This window comes from Lactuca sativa, chromosome 1 (genome assembly GCF_002870075.4).
Source record: "Lactuca sativa cultivar Salinas chromosome 1, Lsat_Salinas_v11, whole genome shotgun sequence".
NCBI lineage: Eukaryota > Viridiplantae > Streptophyta > Magnoliopsida > Asterales > Asteraceae > Lactuca > Lactuca sativa.
In genome coordinates, this window is record NC_056623.2 from 80,704,112 (window position 1) to 80,713,293 (window position 9,182).

Genomic DNA, 9,182 nt, shown 5'->3' on the forward strand with positions numbered 1-9,182 from the left:
GATAAAAAACATTTTCATTATAATAAATCATTATTTTTCTTATTTTTTTATAAATTTAAAATTCTCAAATTTTTTGACTTTTATATTGATTTTTTTTTAAATTAACCTATGTAATACATGGGTCTCACAACTAATATATATATATATATATATATATATATATATATATATATATATATATATATATATATATATATATATATATATATATATATTCTTAAACAAATGCTGATATTATATTGATATTGATATGAATAAAGTGATTGCATTTTTTTTTAACGAGAGGTGATGGTTTTAAGAATATATATATTATTGTATGTGTCTTTTAACGCCACATTTCCCACTATTTGTGTGAGTGCCCTACTCCTCATCTCTATCCTCTCCTTGAAGATCTAATTCATGTTTTTTTCCTACCAAACTCAGATCTCCCTCCGGCCGGTTGATTTCAGACTTTTATCTGTTTTCCGGTATCCGAAATATCTAACGTTTACATATCTGCTTATGCAGTTGATTATATTGTTTTGATGATCTCTTACTTAGGTTTCTGATTTTGGTTTCGATCAAATCTACTCTCTCTTTTCGTATTCGTAGATGTAACCGCCTAAGTCTTCTAGATCATCCGTCTTAATTTCTTTTTCTGAACATCAGATCATCGGTTTGTTAGGTCAGAATCTGAACACATGATCATGTGGATCATGTCCCTGCGTTGCATCGGAAATGAAAAATCCGATCAAAACCGCGCATTAGATTCCGACCAATAACAAAGCGTATGCGAGATCGGAAAAGAAAAATAGGGTTTTGTTCTTTTTATATTTTTATATTTTTTTTGTTTGAAAAGGAGTTGCTATTGGAGTAGATCTTTTGGTTTTATGTGGTACCTCTCCTTAGTGACTTTAGAATTCGACCAATCTTGACGTGCCACATCACATCTTCGCTCGTGGCCTTAATTATTAAGAGTGACCCCATGAAGACCCCCTCCGAAGTTTGATTTTTCAGCCATTTTTTCATCTGAAAGCTCTCTAATGAAAAAAAAGACATACTCTTATTCTTCTTCTTCTTCAAGGGTTACTATCAGCCGCCAAGGGATTTTTCCGATCAAACCCTAAAGTCGTTGTTTTCCGGCGTGGCATCATCAAGATTCACGTACAAAAGCAAAAAGCAAAAGCTTTTTGAGGATGAGAATCTTGATGATGCTGCATCGGCAATAAAATGGCTGTGCTATAGGTAGATGGCGTCAAGAGTTGTACTCTCTGCATTGTAGATGGTATCGGTAGCTGACTTACTCATCAAATGTGTCAGTTTCCAAATCTCCAAAACTGGTTATCAGGTGGGTATTTTGTTCTTGTTTTCTGTGTGTGTTTCTCTTTAATTAGTAAAGATTGTAACTTTCACTGTGCCACAAGATTGGTCTATCCTTTCAGCAATCTTTATACAAAAAAGAGTCCAAAATTTGTAGTTTCGAAACTGCTGATGCATGTCTTTACTTTCTTTGTTGACACACTAGACTGTACTTGAACTATTTTTGCAGATCTATGATTGATTGTTCTTCTTACAGGTAAATTTAGACAACAAAATTAACATCTTATGAATAACACATACCAATAATCAACAAAATGTGGTTTGGGAATTCGAGGCCATGTACTCCTAGCTAGCTATGAAACTATGGTTCTTCATAATACACAACAAAATCGAGTTCATTTGGTAAGTTAATATAATCATCAGGAGTCTCTTTTTTTCAGGGTTCCAATCGATCGATTTGAATTTTTTATGTATCTTGTTGAAACTAGTCATCTAACATTAGGATTAGACAACTTGAGATAACAAAAACTATAATTAGGATTATTTGTTGTCATTTGGCTTTGAGCTATGACTCAATGATCAAATACGGCAACAGATGCAGATTTAGTACATCATATATATATATATATATATATATATATATATATATATATATATATATATATATATATATATATATATATATATATATATATATATATATATATATAAAATCTGCACAACTTGAGAATGCTGGGATTAGTGAACATATATAGATGAGGAAAATTACATTTTATGTGATAAGTAAATTTGATATTAACTTATTCATATTAACTAACTTGCTAATTAAAAGCCCTAGTAATGTATATCTTACCCATAGTACTTTTAGTGAACAAGGGTGTGATAAAAACAATCTCACCTGTTTGATGTGTGGTTACATTGGTCTCCGTACAGAATACATCAAGTGCTAATAGTAATAACTATATATGCTTAAATCATATAAATTAAGTAGGAGTCCTTCATAATAAAGTCAAATTTGTAAAGAAAATGTTATTGATTTGCCATAATTAATTTCTTGTAAAAAAAAAATATTTGTCAAACATGTTTTGATTATCATACTCCTAATCTTTATCATAAACATCATCTATGTCTCCTAGCAGACTTAAAGTCATTGACTTCTCATTTCAGAGAGTCATTCTTTACCGCTAGCCTAAAGTCCTTTGGTCATATCCATTTTCCCCTTGCACACAAATTTATATATATATATATATATATATATATATATATATATATATATATATATATATATATATATATATATATATATATATATTGCCAAAAATTAGCTTTAAGTGTTGTATAATTAAATCTGCTAAGTTGGTTCATTATTTAAAAAACAAGTCATGCGTATATTATTGTTTAAAGCATAAAAATGATAAATATAGTATAATTACTCATGCTAACAAAAAATTCTAAAAGGAAAAAAAAAAAAAAAAAAAAAAAAAAAAAACATATTCATTTATTGATGAAAATTATGCATTCATGTGTATGTACCTAACATACAAGTACTGATGATCATCTTTTTTTTTTTTAGTTCAGTGTTGCATATATGAGAATTGTCTTTCATCTTGGAAGTGTACTACGCATTACAGAAAATAATATTAATTTCCTAAACCTAAATATATATGTAGATTGCTGATCTACGTAAGTGCGATATCTTTCATTTTTTTGTTTCTTGGAAACCTTTTATCCATTGTCCAAACAGGAATCTTGAAACCAACAAATTCCAATCAGAAGAACGTGATACAGATGAATACAGCATCTTAAGTCATCAAAACTCTAGAGACATGACATGAGTGAAAAGACTCGAAGAAAACATATCTTGTTAGATTGATAATTTAGCATGGAAACATTTGCCAGCAAAGGAGTAGCTGTTCGCGACTTTGATCAACATGTCACATTGCTTGCTGCCATTGTTGGAGTTGCTTTTTAACATTTCTGTGTGGGGTGCATGGTCCTATTGAGTGCTTGTAGTACTGCTGACATCACTCTGACTCACACCGGAGAAAACACACAATAATCATGAAATTTATCAGCTCCGCAATAATGCAACCCAAAAGGGTTTCACAGACTTTTCTTTATTTATCTTTTAATCTTGATGTCATTTTGTTGTTCAAATAAGTTTGCTTCATTGATTAGAACTTATTTATATTATGCAATAAAAAAGACGTTTAGCATGTGTATTTAATAGATGTTTTGTCCGAAGATTAATAAATAAATACTAACAAACAAATGATAAAATTTACTTACAAACTTTTTTTTTTTTGAACAACAATATATTAAAAAAGAACTAGCAAACTACCAAGGGGCTAGGCAAACCCGTGGTTATATAGTGGACAAAGTAGACCTGGCAATGGGGCGGGTTTGGAGCGAATCGACCTTGATCCAAACCCTTTTAACAAATTTTAAAATCCGATCCAAACCCGCTCCGTAACCCGCAGAGTTTTGAATAATCAAACCCACACCCTTATCCACCGAATCAGTAGATATCCAAACCCGTCCCGTAACCCGTAGGTTTTTTGAATAATCAAACACATTTTACTTAAATCATAAAATCACATTTATTAAGTAAAACTAAGTGTTGATTTAGAAATCGCATTATGTACTCGAGGACTTTCTATTGGAATTAAAATCATTAATTTAGTTACTTCTGATTGGTTTTTGACCGTCGATTGCATTGATAGGGAATAAGAATTACAAACTTTCTTCCGGTTCATAAATGACCTTATTGATTTATAAATGAAATTAGTGATTACATGATGATATATAAATGAAATGAAATCATGGCTCTTGGGAGAAGACTAGAAGTCTAGAAGTTGAGTCCTCGAGTCCTATGTAAAAACAGTTTAGTTTTTGGCCTTTTCCTTTTAGACTTTTGATTGAAATTTAATGTAAACTTTATGAAATATATAATATAAATGTATAATTCTAAAATTTACATGGGGCGGGTTATAAACGGATCGGATCGGTGATGATCCATACCCGACCCTTTTAATAAAAGGGTTAGCGGGTATGGGTCGTTAACGGGTAAACGGATCAAAAACTATGCTCCAAACCCGTATAATTGTTAAGGGTTTGGATCGGATCAGGGTCAAAACCCGCTCCATTGCCAGGCCTAGGACAAAGCCAAAAAGAGGTGCTTTTAAAACGATTAGCTAACCGACTTAAACAGAGGGAAGCTATAATAAGTAATCTTTACATGATTTTTTGAACTTAAAAATGATGTCATGATACACTATAAGGAATGAGAGCATTAATAGCCACGCATACATTTAATGGTGACAAACAACTTTCGCATTACTTGTTGCCGATAAAATGTGTTTCGCCGCTAATGCTCACACATCTCCGTTGTTATTACGCCTCTCGTCACCGCAATTGTTAGCCGTCGCCACTAAGATGCGTCGTTGCTAATGCTTCGCAGATAATATCCTTTCTTCTTTCCCCGTTCTGTCTTGCGTTCCATTTTCCTTTTCAACTCAAAGTGTTGCGACTGTGATGATCTTTAACCAATTTTGAAGCTTCCAACACACCGACGACCCAAACAACATCACCGACGAGGCAACAACAACGGCACATCGTCGCAAAAGGATTTAGCGGCGACATACCTAGCTTTTATCGGCGACGTCTGTCACCACTAATGCTCGTGTTTCTTGTAGTGATAGTTTCTTAACACCAAAAACTAGTAGAATTACCATAGCAAAGTAAGATATTTTGTACCCTTTGAGCACCGACTAGCATGATATTGAAGATGAAATTGCAAGGGAGGGGGGGGGGGGGGGAGGGGGGGGGGCACTACTAGAAACATGAGTTTTAGAGATGGACGAATCCGTCGCCATTTCGTCGCTAAAGATCATCTACGACGGATAACCACAGACTTACTCCATAGCCAATTAAAGCATGGCTAATGACTTAGCGAAGGATCTAGAAAGAAATCAGTTTTCTCATGCCACATGCCACGAACTTAGTGATAAAATATCCATTGCAAGTTGGCACTTAATACTGTTATTCAAGACATTTGCGACAAAACCTAATAATAATATTCCATCGTTAATACCTTGCAAACCGCTTTATCTGTTTTTTAATTTCGTCGCTAATTCCTCACAAATTTAAGATGTGATTTTTTTTCCTTCCGTCACTAACCCCTTGCAAGTTTAAGATGTGAATTTTTTTCCTTTCTGTAGCTAATCCCTCGCTAATTCATAATATCAAATTTTTGTTTGTTACGAATCTAAAACAAAATAATACCAAAAACATCAAATAATTATATAATCCAAACCAAATATAAACATTTAAATACCAAAAACATCCGATAATTATACAGTCCAAAACCAAACTTTAACATTAAAATACCAAAAAAATTTAACCATCAAAGTTTACCAAAACATCCATAAACATCAAATATCAAAGTTTAACATTGATTGATATTTGATTTCAAAGTATAATGTACCATAATTCTAAATTTCCTCTCATATTTTACATTTTTCCATACGTTTGTGTTGTTTGATTTCTTGCATATAAAAGAAGGATCAGAATGGAATTGGAATCTAATTCACATTCAATCCCATGGAATTAGGAGAACCAATTTGGCCTTAGTTTTTCCTACAATCAAAGGAGACTTGGTTGTTTGACGTCTTCTTGCTTTTTGTTGGATTTAGGGTCTTTTTTAGAAGCAATGTTATTATAGTTGATGAAAACGAGATTAGTGTCTACTCATTTGAAACTAAAAGCAGGACTAGAATGGAATTAAATTCTGATTCTGACCAAAATATAAATGATAATACATATTGGTGAAAGAATATACCAGGTTTGCAGATTGGTCTTCAGAAGTTGTCTTCTCGTAAGGACCATCTACAACACCATAATTAACAACAGATATAGTATTTATTAAAAAGATGTAATATTTTTAATTGGGAAGGAAGTTAAAGTCTAAACTTCATGGTCTCTAGGTCTTTCCATGGGCTGTTCTATGATTGCATTCAATCGCCTTTATAAGCAAAACACAGTTGCAGGGTACCACCCAAGAACTTTGAATTACATCAACCCCTTTTATGATTCCTTCATACCAAAAACTACTTAAGAGGAATGAAATTAAGTAAATCCAAATACAATTTAACTAAATTATGTATCAAAATGGTCGATAAAGAACTCACTTGTCCTAGTTGGTAGTAATCTTCTCCTCAACAACCTGCAACTTTAATTTCTTTATAATTAACATAAGACTTTAACCTAGTTGTTTATTTTGTAACTTATCTTGCTTAAACATGTGTAAATATGCATTATCAACAACTTAATATACATATTACATATCCATAAAACATTATTAATACAATTTTATATTTTTTTAAGATAGCTAAACACATACCTCCTTTTGTTGTTTCTTTTCATTCATCAAATGAACTTTTTCTTCCTTAGTAAGTCCTCTCTTTACTGTTAGTACACCAGTCTTCCTTTTCTTACTTGCATTATTACCCTTTGTTTTACCTTTTAGAGTACTGTTTTTTACTTGTTGAATTCTCAATATCATCTTCTTCTATATAATTAAATAGTGACCTGACTACCACTTCAAATAATTAATAAATTATAAACCTTATAGACTAGAAAAATAATGTTTATAAATACATAAAAAGAGAACATGATAATAAATTTCAAGAAGAAAATAGCAGAGGTGGCTCATCTTCTAACATATATGGGAAACAAGAGCTATAAATATATATATATATATATATATATATATATATATATATATATATATATATATATATATATATATATATATATAGCTCTTGTTTCCCATATATGTTAGAAGATGAGCCACCTCTGCTATTTTCTTCTTTAAATTTATTATCATGTTCTCTTTTTATGTATTTATAAACATTATTTTTGTAATCTATAAGGTTTATAATTTATTAATTATTTGAAGTGGTAGTCAGGTCATTATTTAATTATATAGAAGAAGATGATATTGAGAATTCAACAAGTAAAAACAGTACTCTAAAAGGTAAAACAAAGGGTAATAATGCAAGTAAGAAAAGGAAGACTGGTGTACTAACAATAAAGAGAGGACTTATTAAGGAAGAAAAAGTTCATTTGATGAATGAAAAGAAACAACGAAAGGAGGTATGTGTTTAGTTATCTTAAAAAAATATAAAATTGTATTAATAATGTTTTATGGATATGTAATATGTATATTAAGTTGTTGATAATGCATATTTACACATGTTTAAGCAAGATAAGTTACAAAATAAACAACTACGTTAAAGACTTATGTTAATTATAAAGAAATTAAAGTTGCAGGTTGTTGAGGAGAAGACTACTACCAACTAGGACAAGTGAGTTCTTTATCGACCATTTTGATACATAATTTAGTTAAATTGTATTTGGATTTACTTAATTTCTTTCCTCTTAAGTAGTTTTTGGTATGAAGGAATCATAAAAGGGGTTGATGTAATTCAAAGTTCTTGGGTGGTACCCTGCAACTGTGTTTTGCTTATAAAGGCGATTGAATGCAATCATAGAACGGCCCATGGAAAGACCTAGAGACCATGAAGTTTAGACTTTAACTTCCTTCCCAATTAAAAATATTACATCTTTTTAATAAATACTATATCTGTTGTTAATTATGGTGTTGTAGATGGTCCTTACGAGAAGACAACTTCTGAAGACCAATCTGCAAACCTGGTATATTCTTTCACCAATATGTATTATCATTTATATTTTGGTCAGAATCAGAATTTAATTCCATTCTAGTCCTGCTTTTAGTTTCAAATGAGTAGACACTAATCTCGTTTTCATCAACTATAATAACATTGCTTCCAAAAAAGACCCTAAATCCAACAAAAAGCAAAAAGACGTCAAACAACCAAGTCTCCTTTGATTGTAGGAAAAACTAAGGCCAAATTGGTTCTCCTAATTCCATGGGATTGAATGTGAATTAGATTCCAATTCCATTCTGATCCTTCTTTTATATGCAAGAAATCAAACAACACAAATGTATGGAAAAATGCAAAATATGAGAGGAAATTTAGAATTATGGTACATTATACTTTGAAATCAAATATCAATCAATGTTAAACTTTGATATTTGATGTTTATGGATGTTTTGGTAAACTTTGATGGTTAAATTTTTTTGGTATTTTAATGTTAAAGTTTGGTTTTGGACTGTATAATTATCGGATGTTTTTGGTATTTAAATGTTTATATTTGGTTTGGATTATATAATTATTTGATGTTTTTGGTATTATTTTGTTTTAGATTTGTAACAAACAAAAATTTGATATTATGAATTAGCGAGGGATTAGCTACAGAAAGGAAAAAAATTCACATCTTAAACTTGCAAGGGGTTAGTGACGGAAGGAAAAAAAAAACCACATCTTAAATTTGTGAGGAATTAGCGATGAAATTAAAAAACAGATAAAGCGGTTTGCAAGGTATTAACGATGGAATATTATTATCAGGTTTTGTCGCAAATGTCTTGAATAACAGTATTAAGTGAGCGAGTCCTGAAACAAAATACAAACTCATATATAAAAACCTAGATACGAATTCATTCTCAAAGAATGTTATTGCTGACATTAATGACAGATTTAATTAGTTTTCATAAAAAAAGAATTATAATTATGGATATCATTTAATATACATAAAATTATGGAAATCATTTAATATTTATATTTATTTAATTAAATAATTTTTTAATTTACTAAACTCCTATTGGTGTATTCTAGCACACAATAAATGTAAGAAACAAAATAATCTAGCCCTATATATATATATATATATATATATATATATATATATATATATATATATGTATATATATATATATATATATATATATATATATATAT

The 9,182-nt window shown here is 30.4% G+C and overlaps 1 long non-coding RNA gene across 1 annotated transcript; it reads left to right on the forward strand.

The window, feature by feature from the left end:
* The first annotated feature begins 245 nt into the window (after positions 1-245).
* Positions 246-3,521, forward strand: LOC128133849 (uncharacterized). Its single transcript, XR_008232157.1, has 2 exons — positions 246-1,327; positions 1,556-3,521. It is a non-coding gene; the product is annotated as an uncharacterized LOC128133849 (long non-coding RNA).
* Positions 3,522-9,182: the final 5,661 nt, after the last annotated feature.